The sequence below is a fragment of the Pseudophryne corroboree genome, chromosome 3, assembly GCF_028390025.1.
Source record: "Pseudophryne corroboree isolate aPseCor3 chromosome 3, aPseCor3.hap2, whole genome shotgun sequence".
Lineage (NCBI taxonomy): Eukaryota > Metazoa > Chordata > Amphibia > Anura > Myobatrachidae > Pseudophryne > Pseudophryne corroboree.
In genome coordinates, this window is record NC_086446.1 from 41,253,847 (window position 1) to 41,272,334 (window position 18,488).

The 18,488-nt window shown below is 47.8% G+C and overlaps 1 protein-coding gene across 1 annotated transcript in view; it reads right to left on the reverse strand.

Moving 5' to 3' along the window:
• LOC135054654 (zinc finger protein 271-like) overlaps positions 1-9,993 on the reverse strand; it is a 502,501-nt gene extending 492,508 nt beyond the window's left edge. The window contains exon 1 of the mRNA XM_063957894.1: positions 9,865-9,993. The gene's annotated coding sequence lies outside the window, so the exon portion shown is untranslated. The remainder of the gene's footprint in view (positions 1-9,864) is intronic.
• Between the last annotated feature and the right edge of the window lie 8,495 nt (positions 9,994-18,488).

Sequence of the window (18,488 nt, forward strand, 5' to 3'; positions counted from 1 at the left end):
AGTCTGCTTCCCAGTTGTCCACTCCCGGAGTGAACACTGCTGACAGTGCGCGTACTTGATTCTCCGCCCAGCGAAGAAATTCTGGTGGCTTCTACCATCTCCACCCTGTTCCTTGTGCCGCCTTGGCGGTTTACATGAGTCACTGCGGTGATATTGTCTGACTGAATCAGAACCGGTTGGTAACGAAGCAGGAACTCTGCTTAACGTAGGGTGTTGTATATGGCCCTTAGATCCAGGATATTGATGTGAAGACAAGTCTCCTGACTTGACCACAGCCCTTGGAATTATCTTACCTGTGTGACTGCCCCCCCCCCCCCACCCTCGGAGGCTTGCATCCGTGGTCACCAAGACCCAGTCTTGAATGCCGAATCTGCGACCTTCGAAAAGGTGAGCACTCTACAGCCACCACAGGAGAGACACCCTGGCCCTGGGGGATAGGGTGATTAACCGATGCATCTGATGATGTGATCCGGTCCACTTGTCCAGTAAGTCCCACTGGACGGTCCTCGCAGGGAACCTGCCGAAGCGAATGGCCTTTTATGATGCCACCATCCTTCCCAGGACTCGAGTGCAGTGATGCACTAACACCTGTTTTTGGTTTTAATAGATTCCTGACCAGTGTCACGAGCTCCTAAGCTCTCTCTATCGGGAGATAAACCCCTTCCTGGTCTGTGTCTAGGATCATGCCTAGGAGAGGCAGATGAGCTGTAGGAACCAACTGCGACTTTGGAATATATAGAATTCAGTCGCGTTGCAGTTACACTTCCAGAGAAAGTAATACGCTGTTCAGCAACTGCTCTTTTGATCTCGCTTTTATGAGGAGATCGTCCAAATACGTGATAATAGTGACACCTTGCTTCCGCAGGAGCACCATCATTTCCGCCATTACCTTGGTGAATATTCTCCAGGCCGTGGAGAGACCAAACGGCAACGCCTGAAATTGGCAATGACAATCCCGTACCGCAATTTTGAGGTACGCCTGATGAGATGTATAAATGGGGACCTGAAGGTATGCATCCTATATGTCCCGAGTCACCCTTCAAGCTTACAACGACCGCTCTTAGCGATTCCATCTTGAACTTGCACCTCCAGTTATATGTTCAGGGATTTTAAATTCAATATAGGTCTGACCGAACCATCTGGTTTCGGGCCTACCACATGGTCATTAATAATAATAATAACCCCCTCCTTGTTGAAGGAGGTGAACCTTGACCACCACTTTTTGAAGATACAATTTGTGAATTGCAGTTAACACTGTTTCCCTCTCGTAGGGGTAAGCCGGCAGGGTCATCGGTGAGTGGGCATTTCTCAAAGTCTAGCAAGTATCCCTGAGACACAATATCTTTTGCCCAGGGATATAATAGGGAGCGAACCCACTTGTGGCTGAACTTCTGAAGGCGTGCCCCCTACGGGCCTAGCTCCGCCTCGATATGCGGTCTATTTTTGTAGAGGCTGAGGAGGAATTCTGTTTTTTCTGCCCAGGCTCTGACAAGAAAGGACGCATCTCGGACTTTCTTGTTTCTTTATTCGAAAAGCTGCATTTAATAATGTCATGCTTTCCTAGGCCGTGCAGGGATATCAGAATTCCCAGATATAGCCGTGGAGACCAAACCCTTCTCCACACGATCCTCAGCCTTTCATATGCCTCTTAAGGCGGCATCATATGTCCATTGCATATTGTACAGGACACGTCAAGCAGAGATCGACATAGCTGACACTAGGACCCAGTATATTCATGTCTCTATGGCATGTTTTATATATATATATATATACATATCTCTCAAGACAGCATCTTAAATATATACACATATATCTCTATATATATATATATATATATATATATATATATATCCCCATACATATATCCGTATATCTATATACATACTAGGGTCTCTATCTCTGCTGATAAGGTACCTATCTGTACCAGAATGTGCGCGCTATCTGCAGGATCCCTGAGAATAGCTGTAATCTCAGGGCTGCCTTTTGTGACACCCTAGGGGAAGATTCTTATCTTATCCTGGCCCTAGTGGGGAAAGGATACTGTCTGAGTAATCTTTGTGGGAGGCTGCAGTCTGTTGCCTGGAGATTCCCGCTCTTTTTCCTCAGGAGAGGAGGGAAAATTACCTCAGCTTTCTTCCCCTTAAACCTGTGTACCCTTGTGTCAGGGACAGATGAGTCATCAGTGACATGCAAATCATCTTATTACAATAAACATATATTGAATACTTTACAGCCAATCTGGCTGTAACTTTGCATTATCATAGTCGCACTGGAGGCAGACTCCGTGTCGACATCTGGGATAGTGGACGTTTATGAGACCCCGACGGCCTCTGAGCTGTGGGATCAGGCACTGGGTGAGACCCTGACTGTCCCAAGGCTTCAGCTTTATCCAACCTTTTATGCAAGGAGTATACATTTTTATTTTACACCTTCCACATATCCCTCCAGTCAGGTGTCGGAGCCCTCTGCGGCAACACCTCATTCATATGCACTTGCTCCGCCTCCACGTACCCTTCCTCATCAAACATGTCGACACTGACGTACCGACACACCGCACACACACAGGGAATGCTCTGACTGAGGACAGGACCCCACAAAGGCTTTTGGGGAGACAGAGAGAGAGTATGCCAGCACACACCACAGCGCTATATACCCCAGGGATAACACTATCAGATGTCTTCACCTAGTAGCTGCTCATATAAACACAATAATGTTCCTTTTTGCGCCTAAATTTATGTGCCCCCCCCCCCCTCTCTATTTTGCCCTTGTTGTATCTGGATACTGCAGGGGAGAGCCTGGGGAGCTGCTTCCAGCGGAGCTGTGAAGATACAACGGCGCTGGTTAGTGCTGAGGAAGAAGCTCCGCCCCCTCATCGGCGGGCTTCTGTCCCGTTATTCTGTGAGAAAAAATGGCGGGGTTTTACACATATACAGTCTGGGACTGTATTTGTGTGTATATTTTGCCAAAAGGTATTAATATTGCTTCCTTTTCTAGCAGGCTGAGAGCCCACTAGGTGCCTCCAGCTCTGGCTGGGCACAGATTCTAACTGAGGTCTGGAGGAGGGGCATAGAGGGAGGAGCCAGTGCACACCAGATATAGTACCTAATCTTTCTTTAAGAGTTCCCAGTCTCCTGCGGAGCCCATCTATTCCCCATGGTCCTTACGGAGTCCCCAGCATCCACTAGGATGTTAGAGAAATATATATATATATATATATATATATATATATATATAAAAAAAATAAGAATTTACTCACCGGTAATTCTATTTCTCATAGTCCGAAGTGGATGCTGGGGACTCCGTAAGGACCATGGGGATTAGCGGCTCCGCAGGAGACTGGGCACAACTATAAAGAAAGCTTTTAGACTACTGGTGTGCACTGGCTCCTCCCACTAAGACCCTCCTCCAGACCTCAGTTAGGATACTGTGCCCGGAAGAGCTGACACAATTAGGAAGGATTTTGAATCCCGGGTAAGACTCATACCAGCCACACCAATCACACCGTATAACTCGTGATACAATACCCAGTTAACAGCATGATAACAACTGAGCCTCTCAACAGATAGCTCAACAATAACCCTTTAGTTAAGCAATAACTATATACAAGTATTGCAGACAATCCGCACTTGGGATGGGCGCCCAGCATCCACTACGGACTATGAGAAATAGAATTACCAGTGAGTAAATTCTTATTTTCTCTAACGTCCTAAGTGGATGCTGGGTACTCCGTAAGGACCATGGGGATTATACCAAAGCTCCCAAACGGGCGGGAGAGTGCGGATGACTCTGCAGCACCGAATGAGAGAACTCAAGGTCCCCCTCAGCCAGGGTATCAAATTTGTAGAATTATGCAAACGTGTTTGCCCCTGACCAAGTTGCAGCTCGGCAAAGTTGAAGAGCCGAGACCCCTCGGGCAGCCGCCCAAGAAGAGCCCACTTTCCTCGTGGAATGGGCTTTTACTGATTCAGGATGCGGCAGTCCAGCCGCAGAATGTGCAAGCTGAATCGTACTACAGATCCAGCGAGCAATAGTCTGCTTTGAAGCAGGTGCACCCAACTTGTTGGGCGCATACAGGATAAAGAGCGAGTCAGTCTTTCTGACTCCAGCTGTCCTAGAAACATAAATTTTCAGGGCCCTGACTACATCCAACAACTTGGAAGCCTCCAAGTCATTTGTAGCCGCAGGCACCACGATAGGTTGGTTCAGATGAAAAGCTGATACCACTTTGGGGAGAAACTGGGGACGAGTCCTCAATTCTGCCCTATCCATATGGAATATCAGATAAGGGCTTTTACATGACAAAGCCGCCAATTCTGAAACACGCCTGGCCAAAGCCAAAGCCAATAACATGACCACTTTCCACGTGAGATATTTCAAATCCACGGTTTTCAGTGGCTCAAACCAATGTGACTTTAGGAAATCCAACACCACGTTGAGATCCCAAGGTGCCACTGGAGGCACAAAAGGGGGCTGAATATGTAACACTCCCTTAACAAAAGTCTGAACTTCAGGTAGTGAAGCCAATTCTCTCTGGAAGAAAATCGATAGAGCAGAAATCTGGACCTTAATGGAACCCAATTTTAGGCCCATAGTCACCCCTGACTGTAGGAAGTGCAGGAACCGGCCTAGCTGAAATTCTTCCGTTGGGGCCTTCCTGGCCTCACACCACGCAACAAATTTTTGCCATATGCGGTGATAATGGTTTGCGGTTACTTCTTTCCTAGCTTTAATCAGCGTAGGAATGACTTCCTCCGGAATGCCCTTTTCCTTCAGGATCCTGTGTTCAACCGCCATGCCGTCAAACGCAGCCGCGGTAAGTCTTGGAACAGACAGGGCCCCTGCTGCAGCAGGTCTTGTCTGAGCGGTAGAGGCCATGGGTCCTCTGACATCATTTCTTGAAGTTCCGGATACAACGCTCTTCTTGGCCAATCCGGAACAATGAGTATAGTTCTTACTCCTCTTCTCCTTATTATCCTCAGTACCTTTGGTATGAGAAGAAGAGGAGGGAACCCATAAACCGATCGGTACACCCACGGTGTTACCAGAGCGTCCACAGCTATCGCCTGCGGGTCTCTTGACCTGGCGCAATATTTTTCTAGCTTTTTGTTTAGGCGGGACGCCATCATGTCCACCTGTGGTTTTTCCCACTGGTTTACAATCATTTGAAAGACTTCTGGATGAAGTCCCCACTCTCCCGGGTGGAGGTCGTGCCTGCTGAGGAAGTCTGCTTCCCAGTTGTCCACTCCCGGAATGAACACTGCTGACAGTGCTAACACGTGATTTTCCGCCCATCAGAGAATCCTTGTGGCTTCTGCCATCGCCGTCCTGCTTCTCGTGCCGCCCTGTCGATTTACATGGGCGACCGCCGTGATGTTGTCTGACTGGATCAGTACCGGCTGGTTTTGAAGCAGGGGTTTTGCCTGACTTAGGGCATTGTAAATAGCCCTTAGTTCCAGAATATTTGTGTGCAGGGAAGTCTCCTGACTTGACCATAGTCCTTGGAAGTTTCTTCCCTGTGTGACTGCTCCCCAGCCTCGAAGGCTGGCATCCGTGGTCACCAGGACCCAGTCCTGTATGCCGAATCTGCGGCCCTCTTGAAGATGAGCACTCTGCAGCCACCACAGCAGAGACACCCTTGTCCTTGGAGACAGGGTTATCAGACGATGCATCTGAAGATGCGATCAGGACCACTTGTCCAACAGGTCCCACTGAAAGGTTCTTGCATGAAACCTGCCGAATGGAATCGCTTCGTGGGAAGCTACCATTTTTCCCAGGATCCGCGTGCAATGATGCACCGACACCTGTTTTGGTTTTAGGAGGCCTCTGACTAGAGATGACAGCTCCTTGGCGTTCTCCTCCGGGAGAAACACTTTTCTCTGTTCTGTGTCCAGAACCATCCCTAGGAACAGCAGGCGTGTCGTAGGGACCAGCTGTGACTTTGGAATGTTTAGAATCCAGCCGTGCTGTTGTAGCACTTCCCGAGATAGTGCTACCCCTACCAACAACTGCTTTCTGGACCTCGCCTTTATCAGGAGATCGTCCAAGTACGGGATAATTAAAAGTCCCTTCCTTCGAAGGAGTATCATCATTTCCGCCATTACCTTGGAAAAGACCCTCGGAGCCGTGGAGAGACCGAACGGCAACTTCTGGAATTGGTAATGACAATCTTGTACCACAAACCTGAGGTACTCATGGTGAGGATGGTAAATGGGAACATGTAGGTAAGCATCCTTGATGTCCAGCGATACCATGTAATCTCCCTCGTCCAGGCTTGCAATAACCGCCCTGAGCGATTCCATCTTGAACTTGAATTTTTTTATATATATATATGTGTTCAAGGATTTCAAATTTAAAATGGGTCTCACCGAACCGTCCGGTTTCGGTACCACAAACATTGTGGAATAGTAACCCCTTCCTTGTTGAAGTAGGGGCACCTTTACTATCACTTGTTGTGAATACAGCTTTTGAATTGCCTGTAACACTGCCGCCCTGCCTGAGGGAGTGGTTGGCAAGGCAGATTTGAGAAAACGGCGGGGGGGAGACGTCTCGAATTCCAGTTTGTACCACTGAGATACTACTTGAAGGATCCAGGGATCCACCCGTGAGCGAGCCCACTGATTGCTGAAATTTTTGAGACGGGCCCCCACCGTACCTGGCTCCGCCTGTGGAGCCCCAGCGTCATGCTGTGGACTTAGAGGAAGCGGGGGAGGACTTTTGCTCCTGGGAACTTGCTGTATGCTGCAGCTTTTTTCCCCTACCTCTGCCTCTCGGCAGAAAGGACGCGCCTTTAACCAGCTTGCCCCTATTGGGCCGAAAGGACTGTACCTGATAATACGGTGCTTTCTTTGGTTGTGAGGGAACATGGGGTAAAAATGTAGATTTCCCAGCTGTTGCTGTGGAAACGAGGTCCGAGAAACCATCCCCGAACAATTCCTCACCCTTATAAGGCAGAACTTCCATATGTCGTTTGGAATCTGCATCACCTGTCCACTGCCGAGTCCATAACCCTCTCCTGGCAGAAATGGACATTGCACTAATTTTGGATGCCAGCCGGCAAATATCCCTCTGTGCATCCCTCATGTATAAAAGTGCGTCTTTTATATGCTCTACGTTTAGCAATATAGTGTCCCTGTCTAGGGTATCTATATTATCTCACAGGGAATCTGACCACGCAGCAGCAGCACTGCACATCCAGGCTGAAGCTATAGCCGGTCTCAGTATAACACCTGTGTGTGTATATATAGATTTCAGGATAGCCTCCTGCTTTCTATCAGCAGATTCCTTCAGGGCGGCCGTATCCGGAGACGGTAGTGCCACCTTTTTTGACAAGCGTGTGAGCGCTTTATCCACCCTAGGGGATGTTTCCCAGCGTGACCTATCCTCTGGCGGGAAAGGGTACGCCATTAGTAACCTCTTAGAAATTACCAGCTTTTTATCAGGGGAAGCCCACGCTTCTTCACACACTTCATTTAACTCTTCAAATGGAGGAAAAGCTACTGGTAGTTTTTTCTCTCCAAACATTATACCCTTTTTTGTGGTACCGGGGGTAACATCAGAAATGTGCAACACATTTTTCATTGCCTCAATCATGTAACGTGTGGCCCTACTGGAAGTTACATTAGTCTCATCGTCGTCGACACTGGAGTCAGTATCCGTGTCGACATCTGTGTCAACCATCTGAGGTAGCGGGCGTTTTAGAGCCCATGATGGTTTTTGAGACGCCTGGGCAGACACAGGCTGAGAAGCCGGCTGTCCCACATTTGGTATGTCGTCAAACCTTTTATGTAAGGAGTCGACACTATCACGTAATTCCTTCCACAGCACCATCCACTCAGGTGTCGACCCCGCAGGGGGTGACATCACATTTACAGGCATCTGCTCCGCCTCCACATAAGTCTGCTCATCAAACATGTCGACACAGCCGTACCGACACACCGCAAACACACAGGGAATGCTCTGACAGAGGACAGGACCCCACAAAGCCCTTTGGAGAGACAGAGAGAGAGTATGCCAGCACACACCAGAGCGCTATATAACACTGGGATCCCACTATCAATGAGTGTTTTCCCTATAGCTGCTTTTTATATATATATTACATATATATCTTATCTATACTGCGCCTAAATTTTGTGCCCCCCCTCTCTTTTTTACCCTTCTGTCGTATTCAGACTGCAGGGGAGAGCCAGGGAGCTTCCTTCCAGCGGAACTGTGAGGGAAAAATGGCGCCAGTGTGCTGAGGGAGAAGCCCCGCCCCCTTTTCGGCGGACTTTCTCCCGCTTTTTCTGTAATACTGGCAGGGGTAATTTTACATCTATATAGCCTCTAGGGCTATATATGATGTATATTTGCCAGCCAAGGTGTTATTTATTGCCCTCAGGGCGCCCCCCCCCCAGCGCCCTGCACCCATCAGTGACTGAAGTGTGAGGTGTACATGAGGAGCAATGGCGCACAGCTGCAGTGCTGTGCGCTACCTTGGTGAAGACCGAAGTCTTCTGCCGCCGATTTTCCGGACCTTCTTCGTGCTTCTGGCTCTGTAAGGGGGACGGCGGCGCGGCTACGGGAACGAACACCAAGGTCGGGTCCTGCGGTCGATCCCTCTGGAGCTAATGGTGTCCAGTAGCCTAAGAAGCCCAAACTACCACATGTTAGGTAGGTTCGCTTCTTCTCCCCTTAGTCCCTCGCTGCAGTGAGTCTGTTGCCAGCAGATCTCACTGAAAATAAAAAAATCTAAATATACTTTCTTTCTAGGTGCTCAGGAGAGCCCCTAGTGTGCATCCAGCTCAGCCGGGCACAAGAATCTAACTGAGGTCTGGAGGAGGGTCTTAGTGGGAGGAGCCAGTGCACACCAGTAGTCTAAAAGCTTTCTTTATAGTTGTGCCCAGTCTCCTGCGGAGCCGCTAATCCCCGTGGTCCTTACGGAGTCCCCAGCATCCACATAGGACATTAGAGAAATATATGGCTGCATATACCCCCTGCTGAAAGCCACTCCTCCTGTTCCCACTCCCCTATGCGCTCTTGCAGGATCTGGCGCCCGCAGCCCCAAGCTCCGACCAGTGGGAGCCACTGCCGCATATAGTCAGCAGCAACGCTGGCTACCAGTAAATTCCCCGTGTGCTGTGCACCCTCAGCCTCCCCCCTCTCTTGCCCCAGCCCCTGTGTACTGTGCTCCCCTGGCCCGCCACCTCCCTCGGCCCCCATGTGCTCAGCTGTGCAGTGTACAGAGGGAGCATCGAGTAAGAAGCCGGCACCAGCGCCAGAAGGAGAAATCATGTAATTGGCTGCCTACACACTGCACTACAGTACACTCTAAGGGTAGGGAGGGATGGAAAGGGCTCTACCTGGCATAATGTGTGTAAGTGGCGCAACTGTGCAGTGTAATTTGAATAATGGAGACTACTGTGCAGCGTAATATGACATGGTATTATTTTGTGGCTAAGCCTCTTACCCATGAAGCCACGCCCCTACATTTTGGCCGCGTGTGCACTGTCCCTGTTTTAAATATGGAGGGGGAGGGGGGGGGCGTCGATGCCGTTTCTTGCACACAGGACTAAAATGTCTAGTTACGGCACTGATATATACTGTATACTTAGTGAATTGCTGGCTAAAAAACCTAAATTCTGATATCTGTTTTCTGAGACTGTGAAAATGAAGGTCTCTCAGAATTGCTCCTAGTTTAGGCCATTACGGGCATGCTAACAACAGGACACTACAGGACACTCCGCCTGTACAACAATAACAACAAGACACCACAGGCTGCTCCCCCTGTATAATAATAACAACAAGACACCACAGGCTGCTCCCCCTGTATAATAATAACAACAAGACACCACAGGCTGCTTTCCCTGTGTAGTAGGACCCCGTTACCTGCTTTTGCGGACGACTGACTCCCGCTCGAGGGAAACCCGGAAGTTGGCGCGAAAGAAAAAAACTCTCTTCCTGTGTGTGGAACGCAGCGGCCGGAGGTGGGATGGAACGCACAGGCCGGAAGTGAGGTGTGATTGGCAGGGGAACACAAGCGGCTTCCTCCTCAGTAACCGGCCACACTGACGTTCGTATCCCCGCCCCCGGCCCCTCCACCAGCCCCGCCCTCGGCCCCTCCTCCAGCCCCGCCCCCGGCCTCAGCACAGGGAGAGGGCGCGGGTCCCGCACATGGCAGTGTGACAGGCGCTGGGGGCAGGCAGGGAGGTGTGAGAGAGGGCGGGTACCCGTGCAGCTGCTGCAGGACACAGAGCAAGGGCTGCATAGGTGCAATGCTTTCTGTGTGTATATCCAGAGATAGATGTACAGGGCGCCGGCACATCTGCAGCGCAGCCTCATCCGGGCGTAGTGGGGGAGGGGGAGCGCTGCTCTCATGGTGCCGGGGTGGTCTGTCACCGTTTATTGGGCGTTTGTGCACCAAGTCCCAGCATCTGCACGTCATGTCCGGGCGTCTGTACACTGTGACCGGCCGTCGATGCAATGTATCTGGGCGTCTGTGCATCGTACCGGAACGTCTGTGTGTCGTTCTGGGGCATCTGTGCACCATGTCCGGGCATCTGTGTGTCGTATCGTGGTGTTGTGTCATACCGGGGTATCTGTGCCACGTGCCTGGGTGTCAGTGCCTCATGTACGGCATCTGTGTGCATCTCGATGTGGTATCTATGCTTTGTGTCTGTGCCATGGTTTGGGACATCTGTGCGACATTCTTGGGCATCTCCGTCATGTCCAGGCATCTGTGAGTTGCGTCTGTCCGTCATTCCGGGGCATCTGTGCATTGTGTCTGTGCAACATTCGGGGGCATCTGCATTGTGTTTGTGCAACGTTCGGGGGCATCTGTGCCTCATCTCCAGGCGTCTGTGTGTTGCATCTGTCCATCATTCTGGGGCATCTGGGCGTTGTTCTGGGGCAGCTGTGCCTTGTGTCCGGGTGTCTGTGGGATTCATACTCGGGCATCTGTGCATCATTCTGGGACGTCTGTGCCTCATGTCTGGGAGTCATTCTGAGGCGTTTGTGCCTCGTGTCCGGGCGTGTGTGCATCGTGCCGGGGTATCTGTGCTTTGTGAGAAGTCAGCGACTCTATCGCTCATGCCTGACTATCTCTTTGTAGTCATTACTAATTAAGATGTGCTGCATTCATTCCTAACTGACCATTCTACAGATCTCCGGGAGGCCTGGAAAACATGAACTGTTGGTAGATCTCGAGGAACCGGTTTGGCCAGCCCTGTCTTATAGACTTGACTTTTCCCTCATGTACTCTTCCTTCCAGTTCCATGGGGGAAACATGAAACCAGGCTCCAGGACTCAGATTTGGGGCATGCGTTTGCGATGTTGGCCATTTCATCCTTAGATATCCGATTTTCCTGCAGCCATATCCCGCGGCCATATTGTCCTGTTGGGGCTTCAATGGTGTTATGAGTGCCCACCAAGATCTTGAGCTTACAGAACCCACTTGGCGAGTGCTTCGCCTATAACAGGACACTTTCCTGGAATTTATATACTGGTCTGCTAGCTTGGCCTCTGCTTTCAAAGTGGGTGGTTCCTGGCCTAGCATCCTCTGCTTCATCTCTGGAGGGCACCCTCTGTAGAACTGCTCTTGGCACATCAGGTCAGTTAGTGCTTCCCATGTGGTGGCACAAGATCTCTCCCAACATAGTTGATGAGATTGAAAAAAGACAAAATGTCCATCGTGTTCAACCTGTATTATAAAATTTTATATCATTTAAATGCTGTAACCTTGGATATTTCTTTCAGTTAGGACTTTATCTAATCCATTTTAAACTTATTGATTGAGTCCACCATTACTACCTTCTCTGGTAGAGAATTCCAAATGCACCATTAATACCTTCTCTGGTAGAGAATACCAAATCCATCATTACTACCTTCTCTGGTAGAGAATTCCAAATGCACCATTACTACCTTCTCTGGTAGAGAATTCCAAATGCACCATTACTACCTTCTCTGATAGAGTATTCCAAATGCACCATTACTACCTTCTCTGGTAGAGAATTCCAAATCCACCATTGCTACCTTCTCTGGTAGAGAATTCCAAATCCACCATTGCTACCTTCTCTGGTAGAGAATACCAAATCCACCATTACTACCTTCTCTGGTAGAGAATTCCAAATCCTCCATTACTACCTTCTCTGGTAGAGAATGCCAAATCCTCCATTACTACCCTCTCTGGTAGAGAATTCCAAATCCACCATTACTACCTTGTCTGGTAGAGAATTCCAAATCCTCCATTACTACCTTCTCTGGTAAAGAATTCCAAATCCACCATTACTACCTTCTCTGAAAGAATTCCAAATCCTCCATTACTACCTTCTCTGGTAGAGAATTCCAAATCCTCCATTACTACCTTCTCTGGTAGAGAATTCCAAATCCTTACTGCTCTTACTGTGAAGAACCCTTTCCTCTGTTGTGTATGAAATATTTTTTCTACTAACCTCAGGGGGTGTCCTGTGTAGCGTTTTTTTATAAACAGATTGATAAATCCTTGTATTGTCCCTTTATGAATTTATATATTTTAATAATGTCCCATCTCAGCCGCCTCTTTTCCAGTGTAATCGGGTGTGGTTCATTAGGTCGACATGGAAAAAGGTCGACATGAGTATTTTGACTGTTTTTGGTGTCATTTTCTTCGTAAAGTGACAGGGAACCCAAATGAGTGCACCGCGTCGGGCAAGGTTACCGTTCCCAATTGTAGTCCACGTGGATAGTTAAGTGTGAAAAAAATTGTGAAAAACTCATGCCGACCTTTTTGCATGTCGACCTAATGACCATGTGCCTAGTGCCTGCTTATTGTGCCTTTTCATTCTCTATTGTACGATCTGCCAATCTTTTAGCTAGGGTATCAGTCACACCCATTTTGGTAAATCAAGTGTCTGCTGTTAGACTGCCCTTGTGGTTGCTATTGCCTCCAGCTTCTTTCTCCTCATGATGCTTTTGGTTGTGTTTTAGGAGATAATAATACTCTTTTGCTGAACAACTTCAAGATCTTTTTTCGGAGCCTCCACTGTACTGTGCATCCTCCTGTGCTGTACTTACTCTCCTGAGTAATGTTGGGCAAACACTGTGAAATAACATGTCTGTCAGACCAAGAGATATTTTATCTGACAGCCTGAACACCAGCAGATACTGTGGCCATATACTGTGAATTCTCAGTGTATGGTCACACAATCAGCGGGATGTAATCCTGCCCGAGTCCAGTGACCCGTGCGGTATGCCGGCTGTACTCAGACGTTTTTTTAAAGGGGCAATCACAAGGCATGGTGTTTCCTTGTGATTGTCCCTTTAAAAAAGTCAGAGTTCAGCTGGCATGGTCTCCGGACTTCCCTGGGGTGGAGATATTTCCCCGTTCCTCCATTGTGAATGACAGTCTATACACTTCCCAATGTGGCCGACCAATGATTTATTGGACATGCTTGATGAAAAACCGATCATCGCTGATCTGTTGCAGCAATACACTATGTTATTGCCTGTATGATACACTGATAATGTCATAATATATGTCTGGTGTCACAATTCCAGCCTGCCCTCAGATACCGCAATCTAAGACAGCTGGGTAATGATGGTTGCGCACTTTGGTCACTCAGGATAAAGACACAATTTCACTGCCACCACCAAAGATCTTAAGGGAGTCGTTATGTTGTATGCACAAATAGTAATATTTCACACTTATTTACACATAGATACGTAGCATTATGCCTCACAGGTGCAAGTTCAATAAGAACACAGAGAATACGCTAGATTAAATGTATTTTAATCTGAAAATACTTAAGAATGACATACAGGTTATGATTTGCAAATAATTTCAGAAAGAATAGGAATCAGTTCAGAAAACAAGGTTGCTTAGATACGAGTCCTAGTTTTCTTTTGTGGAAAAGTTCACAGAAATAGATTATTGCACCCTCAATCATAGTTGACTTCTTTTCGGGCAGTGGACATATTGTGCTGTGTGCATTTCATTCTTACCCCTCCCTCTGACAGCTATTCCAAAGATTCCACCCTTTTGAGCTTTAACTCTTTCAATATCAAAAGTAATGGATTGCGGCCTGATTGTGTAAAGGGCTCCATTGTTCCTGTAACACAGGGTTTCTTTGCCAAACAAGCAAGGCCAGGGTCACTTAATTACCTGCTTCATTCTGTTTGAAGATCTGTGATTTATCAGTATTCTGGGCAGTTTTATGGACTGTCAGGGAAATGATTTGAAGAAAGCCTACATCCACAGTAGATCTGTGATAGTTCTCCGTGATATTTGGAACAACCACCCTGCCGAGTTCCCTCAAAAACTGTGTGCAAGTGTACCTAGAAAAAATGTTGCTGTTTTGAAGGCAAATGGTGCTCACACCAAATTTTGATTTAGATTTCTGTTCAGTTACTTTGCATTTTTTTAATTGATAAAAATAAACTATTAACACTTCTATTTTTGGAAGCAGTCTTACTCTGCAGCATTTTTTCCACATCTGCCTAAAATTTTGTATAGTACTATGGGGACAATTCAGAGTTAGCAGTTGTGTAAACCATGTGCACTGCAGGTGGGGCAGATGTAACGTGCAAAGAGATGTAGATTTGGGTGGGTTATTTTGTTTCTGTGCAGGGTAAATACTGGCTGCTTTATTTTTACACTGCAATTTAGATTTCAGTTTGAACACACCACACCCAAATCACAGTACTATATATGTATATAATTTGTCACATACCTATCACATTCCCACATGGAGATGAGCTGAGGAGGGGGAAGTAGCTTCGTGGTCATCTCATCAGCATCTCCTAATCAGCTGTTGGACTGAACCATCTGATAGCATTGCTCCTCCTAGCTAATTGCTGTTCCCAGTTTAGCCAGATGACTTACCTCCACGCATTACCTTATCTCCTAGGGTAGGTACTGAGAGTTTTATTTAAATTTGATTTTTATAAAAATGGTCAATAAAATAAATAAACCAAGTAAAAACAATAATACAAAGTTCTTATTAAATCATGTAACTTTAATGTAAATGACTTGCGAGTGTCACCGTGAATCGTGGCACGGCACCGCAAACTACACACACATCACACACACTGCAAAAGGAAAGAAACCGCAATGATGGTAAAAGTTACAATAGTTGGCAATTGCCGGATCTGTACATTTGAATAAGCCGACACATTAGTAAAAACTGCAATTGCATTACTCACAGCACAGGGCGAGCCCACCTGGCATGTGTGGAGTCACCCAGCAATGCGATCACAATTCAATTGCATCAAATAGAGCTAGACCCTGCCTGTGCAGTATGGCTGTGTGTGCAGGCGGTCTGGCATCATATTTACTATCGCAGGAAACGCAGACGACATCGGGCCTGTGTTTTTACCATCTCCCCCCCCCCCCACCCCAACACTGAGCCGCCGCCCCCGGATGCCCACTGTCTGTCAATCGGGATGCGATTGCATTATGGTAGCCCGCACACGCGCACTGCAGCCACTGCACGTGCACAGATGGCAAACACGCGGCCTTCACAGCAATTGCAGCCATAGCGATCAGCTCTCATTAAGGCCCCAAATGTGGAAAATATTCTTTCTCCTGAAGCTGATGACGCTGCAGCTGTCAGCAATGGCTCTACAGCCACCATAATATTGTCATTACCAGCTGCAGTTTCTGAGCCAATGTGCATTTCCCACCAATCTATAGGTGCCACGGCTGACACAACATCATGGTCAAACAAGAGGTCATTAAACGGGGTGGCTTTTGCTTGGAAGTTGATTCTGGACTTGTCTATTGCCTGTGCCTCTTTGTATCATGAGTCATAATTAAATGGGATAAGGTCCCTAGGTCGACTGTATCTAGATTGACAGTGAATAAGTCAACAACAAATGGTCGACATGGATTAGGTCAACACTGAAAATAGGTCGACATTGGACAATGCCGACATAGATAAAAGGTCAACATGTTGATTATGTTAATATGTACATGGTGTCAGATCCTGACTATATCTTATATTTGGTGACTTACCTCTGCCATCTGTCCTGGATCCAGCGTCTCTTCTGCTCACTGGGATAAACAGCTTGCCAGTTCCATGAGATCCCTGAGTGTTGAGTTCTCTGCATGGAAGGTGAAAGTTAATGAGCTGCACCTGTGTTGATTAACCTTCAGTATGAATATTAAATTCAGCAAGTCTCTCCATGCTGTGCCTACACAGCAATCATTGTTGTCATTATACTATATGCCTCTCTGACTCCAGTGGTCACCAGATACATTCTCCACTGTGCTCAGCTCTCTGGTGTTTGGGCCTAAAAGCCAGAATCCTCTGCTCATTTTAGGAGTTAGGCTTCAGTGTTTTTCCGGCCTGCTAGGCCTCCACATCAGAGACTAAACCTGGAGTACTGACATGACAGGGTCTGATCACCTGATCTGGAGCTATCTAATCCTGTGCCAGACTGAGACTCTCTGAATCACCTGACTCAGTTTACCAATCACCAAGGATCAGGAAATATAAGTAAAGAGACTTGTGTTACAGAAGCTGCCAGTTCCTTGAGCCACACAGCTCAGCGTGAGCTTAATAGCTGAGCTCCCTAAGAGATAACACTATTACCTCAGTTCCTGTAAAACTCTGCTCTCTGCCCCCCAGTCCAGATTACAGTTGTGTTATCCAGTATCAGTCTAGTTTTAAAGACACAGCCGCAGTATTCATCAGTCTCGACTTAAAGACACAGCCGCAGTATTCTACAGTCTCGTTCACAGCTACAATCTGCAGTTCTTCTTCAGCCTCATCTTAAATTCACAGCCACATTCATTGTTCTACATACAGTTACGTTTCCAGTTATATCCGGTACCAGCCCGAACTACAGTTGCATTTTCAGTTATATCCGGTACCAGCCCGAACTACAGTTGCATTTTCAGTTATATCCGGTACCAGCTCGGATTACAATTGCGTTCCAGTTATACCGGTACTCAGCACGGTTCACAGTGCGAGTCTTAGTCTCGCCGGTAACCAGCCCGGAGTCACGGTTGTTGGTACTTGTAGAACAGGACGAGGTCTAGTAGCTAGTTGGCTGGAGTCCCGAGGACGGAATAGTGCGGGTTTGATATTTGACTTGCTCATACAGGCGTGGCAGGTTCGGCTAAAGTCTATGGCTGGCCACAGGTGTTTGTACAACTACGGGGAACTAGAACACTGGGGATACCAGTGCAATGATAGTTGAGTGACACTTGTGGTACAGATTGATAACTCGAAGCTGGGAATGAACCAGCAGTACAGGTTAGCTGGATAGCTGGAAGCCTGACTGAACTAGCAGTACAGGATAGCTGGAAGCTGGGATTGAACCAGCAGTACAGGATAACTGGTATTGAACCAGCAGTACAGGACAGCTGGAAGCTAGGATTGAACCAGCAGTACAGGATAACTGAGATTGAACAAGCAGTACAGGATAGCTGGAAGCTGGGATTGAACCAGCAGTACAGCATAACTGGGATTGAACCAGCAGTACAGGATAGCTGAATGCTGGGATTGAACCAGCAGTACAGGATAGCTGGAAGCTGGGATTGAACTAGCATTACAGGAGAGCTGGAAGCTGGGATTGAACCAGCAGTACAGGATAGCTGGAAGCTGGGATTGAACCAGCAGTACAGGATAGCTGGAAACTGGGATTGAACCAGCAGTACAGGATAGCTGGAAACTGGGATTGAACCAGCAGTACAGGATAGCTGGAAACTGGGATTGAAGCAGCTGTACAGGATAGCTGGAAGCTGGGATTGAACCAGCAGTACAGGATAGTTGGATGCTGGGATTGAACCAGCAGTACAGGATAGCTGGATAGGATACTCCGTGACGCAGGCTTGAAGATATACTGGAGATGGTATTGACCAGCATAGCAGGTTTGCAGGTATACTGGAGATAAGATAACCAGCAGTGCAGGATTGCAGATATCCTGGAGATGAGATAACCAGTGATGCAGGTTTGCAGATATCCTGGAGATGAGATAACCAGTGATGCAGGTTTGCAGATATCCTGGAGATGAGATAACCAGCAGTGCATGTTTGCAGATATCCTGGAGATGAGATAACCAGCGATGCAGGTTTGCAGATATCCTGGAGATAGGAGTCAGAAAGTGATGAAGTTGGTAATGCACTGTCTCTTTAAGCAGGAGATTGCAGGAGCTCTCTACAGGCTTGAGGACAACAAACCACTGACAGCTTCCCAGTGCTTGGAGCTGGAATATATACCCCTTGCTCTCTGGTGATAGGCTGAAGGATTCATATGTCAGGGAAACACTACCTGGTTGGAGAGTTCTCTGCAGAGTCAGCTGATCAGGAAGTCACATGCAGTACTCCAGACTAAACTTCAGAGTGGACTGAGGCCTAGCAGGCCGGGAAGGACCTGAAGCCTAACTATCCTGAAATGGGTGCTGTGACTGACAGAGCGGGATTCCAGATGGAACAGCGGATGGTGAATAGAGCTTTAGACTGCACCACAGGTAAGTCAAAGTGCGACTGGGAAGCACTGTAAACCTCCGCTTTGTGACATCCGGTTCTCAGT